This window comes from Mytilus californianus, unplaced genomic scaffold (genome assembly GCF_021869535.1).
Source record: "Mytilus californianus isolate M0D057914Y unplaced genomic scaffold, xbMytCali1.0.p SCAF_8, whole genome shotgun sequence".
Classification (NCBI taxonomy): Eukaryota; Metazoa; Mollusca; class Bivalvia; order Mytilida; family Mytilidae; genus Mytilus; species Mytilus californianus.
In genome coordinates this window covers 11,844,401-11,850,400 of record NW_026262734.1, presented here as the reverse complement: position 1 = coordinate 11,850,400, position 6,000 = coordinate 11,844,401, and the positions used below count along the sequence as shown (strand labels likewise).

The window sequence follows — 6,000 nt, the reverse complement described above, 5'->3', positions numbered from 1 at the left end:
AATAGGATTTATAATTCCATATGACCATAAGTCAAGCACTTTACCATTTTGAAAAGAGAATGAAATAAGTTTAAATAACAGGTCTATACAATAAATGTATATTAACCTTTATGATATGGTAACTTCTGTGTTATTTGCTTCAGCCACCTACAATAGTTAACCTACCAATGAGTTCAGAGATACCGGAAAGTTTAACTGCAGAGAGTTTATTGTATACAGTATCAGTGACAGATCCAAACAATGACACAGTCACGTGTGCTCTTACAATACCATCTACTATATACTACCTTCAGCCTGGATCAGTACAATTTGGTATAGTCTAATTTTGTGTGAAAACTTGCGTGTGATGGCCTGTTTTTCTTAAAGAAATGCAATGTGTCGTTATTTTTTTACCTCTTTGACCTAGAATCGATTAATTAGTTCTGAAATAAACTTTGTCAAGCAATTAGTAGTATATATACACCAAATATAAACAATTCAACAATAAAAACAAATCAAGAATAGATCAAGCTTAAGATAGATAATCTTACTCGTAATTTCAAATAGCAATGCTTAACTTATGGTTTGTACAGCGTGTGATTTAACTCAATATTTTATATTATAATACAAAAAATATATTTTGAACAAAGTTTTTTTTTATAATCTTTCAAGAAGTTTAAGATCTTAATTGTCACTTTGCAAATGTGCGTTTGTTTTTTTTTATCTTAATCATTTAAGTGTAAAATTTTGTTATGCATTGTATTCATCATGTTCAAATATATCAAGTGCTTAAAATATTTATGAACTTGAATAGGATAGCAATTTCAGTCTTTGTTTTAAACATGTTTTCATATGTATCTTTTTGTTCCTTTTCACCAAATTTTATACACAATGAGTTTGTAGAGAATCCAACAGCTTGCCTCAGAGCTGCCAAATGAGTCTAGAATGATATATACACACACAAAAGAAGGCTGATGTCAAACTAATCAAATATACTAGGCATATAATTTGTTACTCTAAACGCGCGTGTCGTCTACATAAGTCATTGTCGCTCAAATCAAAACAGTTGTAAGGCTACACAAAATACAGAGTTAATTAACTTTGAAAACCAAAGATGCCTTAAAACGGCTACGACCACCATGCCTAGGAGCAGAAATAGCTAAGTGATTCGAATAATTCAAAATTTCGTTAATAGAATATTTACAGAAAACAAATTTAGCATTTATGTTTATGTTAAATGCTGAAGTGCTGAATACTGGCTATTGATACCTTCGAGGGCGCAACTTCCATCCATCTAGTGGTTGTAAAAACTCACCTAGTATACCTGGCGTATATATTTAACGCCAGACGCTAGTTTCGTCTACATAAGACTCATCAGCTGGAATCGAATCACAACACCTGACAGGCAAAACCAATATGAAGAAGTTGAAGTGCATTGAAATTGAAAAAATAACCAAAAATGTCTAAGGCATTATATGCCTGGTGTAAGTAGAAAGTAAAAATTGCAGCTTTGTATATGTAGCTTTTGATTTTGTTTGAATGTTTATGTATTTATTGTGGAGGAGGAGGCGGGTGGTCATAGGTCATATTGTTTGTTCTGTAAAATCTTATCTGAGACACCATCTAATAGGTAGAAGATATCAAACCAACTACTTTAAAACAAAAAGATGCGGAAGATAACAATTGAACGATCAAAACTCATAAGTCGAACCAAAACTGACAACGTCAAGGCAAAAAACGAATAACGACGAAAAGACGAACAAGTTTCACAAAGCGCTTAATAGAAAAACTAAGGATCGAGCGACACGAACCATTAAAAAACTGAGATGAACTGAATGAGAATAAAAATGGTCATTAAAAACAAAACGAAGACAACTAATCAAAACTAACGAGACAAAATCAGACTGATCAAACCAACGAGATAGATGTATAGGCATAAACGGCTATATCTAAATACAAAAATGCAATAAAAAACTCCAACCAATCATGTAATGATACTAGGTGTCACTATTCAAAAACAAAGTAAAATCATAAAAATACCGAACTCCGAGGAAAATTCAAAACGGAAAGTCTCTAATCAAATGGCAAAATCAAAAGCTCAAACATATCAAACGAATCAATCGTGGTGACCGTCTAAGCTATCTTCTTTTATTAGTGAGCACATTATAACCCTGCTTTCCGAATGATGTGCCGTCTTTTATTTCCTTGTTCAAAATAGTGGTCTCATGAAGGTAGCTGCATTTGGCAGTTTTTCTTTAAATATGATTTACTTTTACGACATATTTGCTAAATTGGCAAAAAGGGAGCTCCGGTATGCACGTACATTGTGTGCCAGTATATACCCAGTAAGGTCTTCTAAATCATTTGTAATTCATTATAGTTTGTCTTTATGACCCAAAAGGTATGTGAGTATACGTTAATGAGACATCAACCCAACGACAAAAAATACAAAGAGAAATCTTTAGGATATGTCTATTTTTCGGAGTAATCGTGTTTTGTTGTTGGGTGTGATCTATTATAATGTCTTATAATTTTGGGTATTTAGAAACAATTATTTATAATTTGTTTTGTGAATTTAGTGTTAAAAGAAACAAAACAAATCGTTCGAAACACTACCCCAGGTAAAGATTTTTTCTTGCTAAATTTGGAACAATGTTTTTGTGACTTCTTTTTTGCGATACAACAAAGGAGGCGGAATATACAAAGGGGACATTCAAGACCCATAAAGTCATGAGAAATTGATAACATCATGACAAAAAAGCAAAAGACGTTGAAAAGACAAACCATGTTAACAAAACACAACTACAATATCATTATCGATTTGTCTTCCAACTGTATTGATTTGAGCGCCACTGATGAGTTTTATGTAGACGAAGTGCACGTCAAGTGTTCTTATTATAGACATAATATCTTTTGTGAGTTTTATACCTTCGATTTATAAGAATGTTTTAGATAATAAGTTTATGTCATTTTTAAACAATTATTTTTTTTATTTACAGAAACTGAGATATGGGTCCTAGGTAATCAAGGATTTGTTTACGACACTCAAAGACAATATACGTTAAACATAGAGTGTGCTGACCAGCGAGGAAGTGATTCGGGAGAGTTTTACGTTTACATTCTTCGAAACATGCCTCCATACTTCTCTAATCTTCAAGGTAACTGTATTGTAGTCATTAGTTTGAACATTCGGTGTCCAGTTATCGGTCAACAATTCAAATAACCAAATAATTATGTAAGAAAATAATTCTAAATGTCCTTAGGACAGTATGAATTGTATCTAACTGTTTAACAGCCATACATCATATATTGAGCAAAATATCGGACTGTATAAAGACTTTGGTTTTCTAATCATATACATTTTCAATATGAGGACATGGAATGTTAATTTTGTATTGATATATGCAGTTGGCACTAAAATCTTTTGTATACATATACATATCCAAATTATATGGCCTTCCTAATACCGTTTCGATTCCTAACATCACTGAAGAGACATTAATTGTCTAATCCGGATATGGTGTACACATTTTTGCACCTCATGTTTGCGATATACCATCTTTTCTGCAATTTTATTGTTTTCTGTTTGGTATTAAATTAATAGAGATCCATTTTGTTAAATCTGGTGATCCGTTTATTTGGCAATCGCCAATGGCAGTCAGCAGGGTTTAAGAACATCCGTTGTTCGACCTCCTAGTCAAATGCGTTTTGTTAAAATATACTTTTTCACTTTTTTGGTCTTTTTGAAAATGTTGTTTGTGCTGTATTTAAACCCCTCTACCAAGAAATTTGTTTTGCATGCACACGTATAACAATTGCGGTTTTTATCCAACGCAATCATAGGTATGAACGTTGTTTTAGATTTAGACTTGTTTATATTTTTGCGTTTGGGCTTGTATTATATTTGCCCTCGGGTTTATATAATCCATTCATCCTATTTCGACTCTTCAAAATTTAAGAGTCAATCCTAGATTGAGGTAAATTATATGGCCTTCTAAATACCGTTTCGATTCCTAACATCACTGAAGAGACATTAATTGTCGAAATCCGGATTTGGTGTACAAATTTTTGCACCTCATGTTTGCGGTATACCATCTTTTCCGCAAGTTTATTGTTTTCTGTTTGGTATTAAATTAATAATAAAGATCCATTTTGTTAAATCTGGTGATCTGTTTATTTGGCAATCGCCAACGGCAGTCAGCAGGGTTTAAGAACATCCGTTGTTCGACCTGCTAGTCAAATGCGTTTTGTTAAAATATACTTTTTCTTTTTTTTGGTCTTTTGGAAAATGTTGTTTGTGCTGTATTTAAACCCCTCTACCAAGAAATTTGTTTGGCATGCACACGTATAAAAATTGCGGTTTTTATCCAACGCAATTATAGGTTTGAACGTTGTTTTCAATTTAGAATTGTTTATATTTTTCGTTTGGGCTTGTATTATATATGCCTTGTTTATATACATATATATATATATTTATATAGAAGTGTAAATTGAAAACAACGTTCAATTGAAATTTGAAGAGTCAAAATAGGATGAACGGATCATATTAACCCGAAGGCAAATATAATACAAGCCCAAACGAAAAAATATAAACAATTCTAAATTGAAAACAACGTTCATACCTATGATTGCGTTGGATAAAAACCGCATTTTTACGTGTGCATGAAAAACAAATGTCTTGGTAGAGGGGTCTAAATACAGCACAAACAACATTTTTCAAAAGACAAAAAGAGTGAAAAAGTATATTTTAACAAATCGCATTTGACTAGTTACCACAGTCTAGAAGTCATATATCTGTGAAGACCCAATGTAGAAAATAAGCATAACATCAATCAGATATGAAGTAAACTATGCCTTCGTTAATCCTATATACAAACTAGAAACGAACACAAAAACACACTGAATGATTTTAGTTGAATTAATTGAGACGAAGAGATATACTTGATATTCGGGTGAACACAAAAAGACTTCTTAAAATAGTATAATAATATTCAAACAAAAGTGTTTTTTTCATTTTGGTATTGTTTGGTTGCTGTCTTATGGACGTTTTACCAACATCTTCTTTTATTTATCTACGAGTATGCATCTTCATTTGATGATGTTTTTGTATGACTATAGATAAAACTACTGTTTCGTCACAGACATCAGCTGCTGGTCAGATCATTTATACTGTAAAAAGTGTGGATCCAGAGAGTGACAATGTACAATATTCTTGGTCATCTAACACTACAAATACGCCTTTTACAATCGATCAAAATAGTAAGTAATATATGTATGTGGTTTCTCCCAACTACTGTTTATAATTGTTGTAGTCCCTATGTCTATATGCAAATACATATCGATTATACCACACTCATTTGTTTTAATACTTCATTCACTCGAGATGTTAAAATTTAGAATATGTGAAAATTGAACTATTTCTACCTACCTGGATTTTTCCAAGACAACTGCGACGATCTTTAAGTTGAAAACTGCTTTTGTCGCCTCGTGATTATAATTAAACTTTATAACTAACTTATAGATTACAACTATGAGCTATTGTCGATGAACATCACAATTAAGGAGACAGAGTGGCAGAACGTGTTTCTCCAATAATATAATGAAACACTCCGAATATAATACCGAAAAGATTGGCAAAACGTTATACGCATCTAGCATTGCTTATCAAAATATGTATTGCAGTGACGGAACAATTGCAACGATTTCCAGTGGATGCCATTCGCAAGGTTAATTTGGAAATATAATAACAAGTCTTAAAAGTGTGATGAAAACGGTTCGACAAATAAGTGAACTGTCGAAATATCTTTCATACAAAAGATCTAATCGAACAATTCATTGTATACATATATAAATCTATGGATTTCTTAGTCAACTTATCTATAACTTTGGTGTTTTTCAGAAGTACTTTTTAATAATCAAACAACCACTTGATTTCCAAAAAGTTATTTATGGCTGACTAACCAAGAACTTTTGAAAATAAGGTTCCAATTTGACAAGTTGACCTTCAGTGAATTTGGCTTT

At 32.1% G+C, this 6,000-nt stretch overlaps 1 long non-coding RNA gene across 1 annotated transcript; it reads left to right on the top strand.

Moving 5' to 3' along the window:
- Positions 1 to 203: 203 nt before the first annotated feature.
- Positions 204 to 5,232, top strand: LOC127712100 (uncharacterized). The gene is made up of 3 exons (XR_007986936.1): positions 204 to 312; positions 2,979 to 3,137; positions 5,098 to 5,232. It is a non-coding gene; the product is annotated as an uncharacterized LOC127712100 (long non-coding RNA).
- The last annotated feature ends 768 nt before the right edge of the window (positions 5,233 to 6,000 follow it).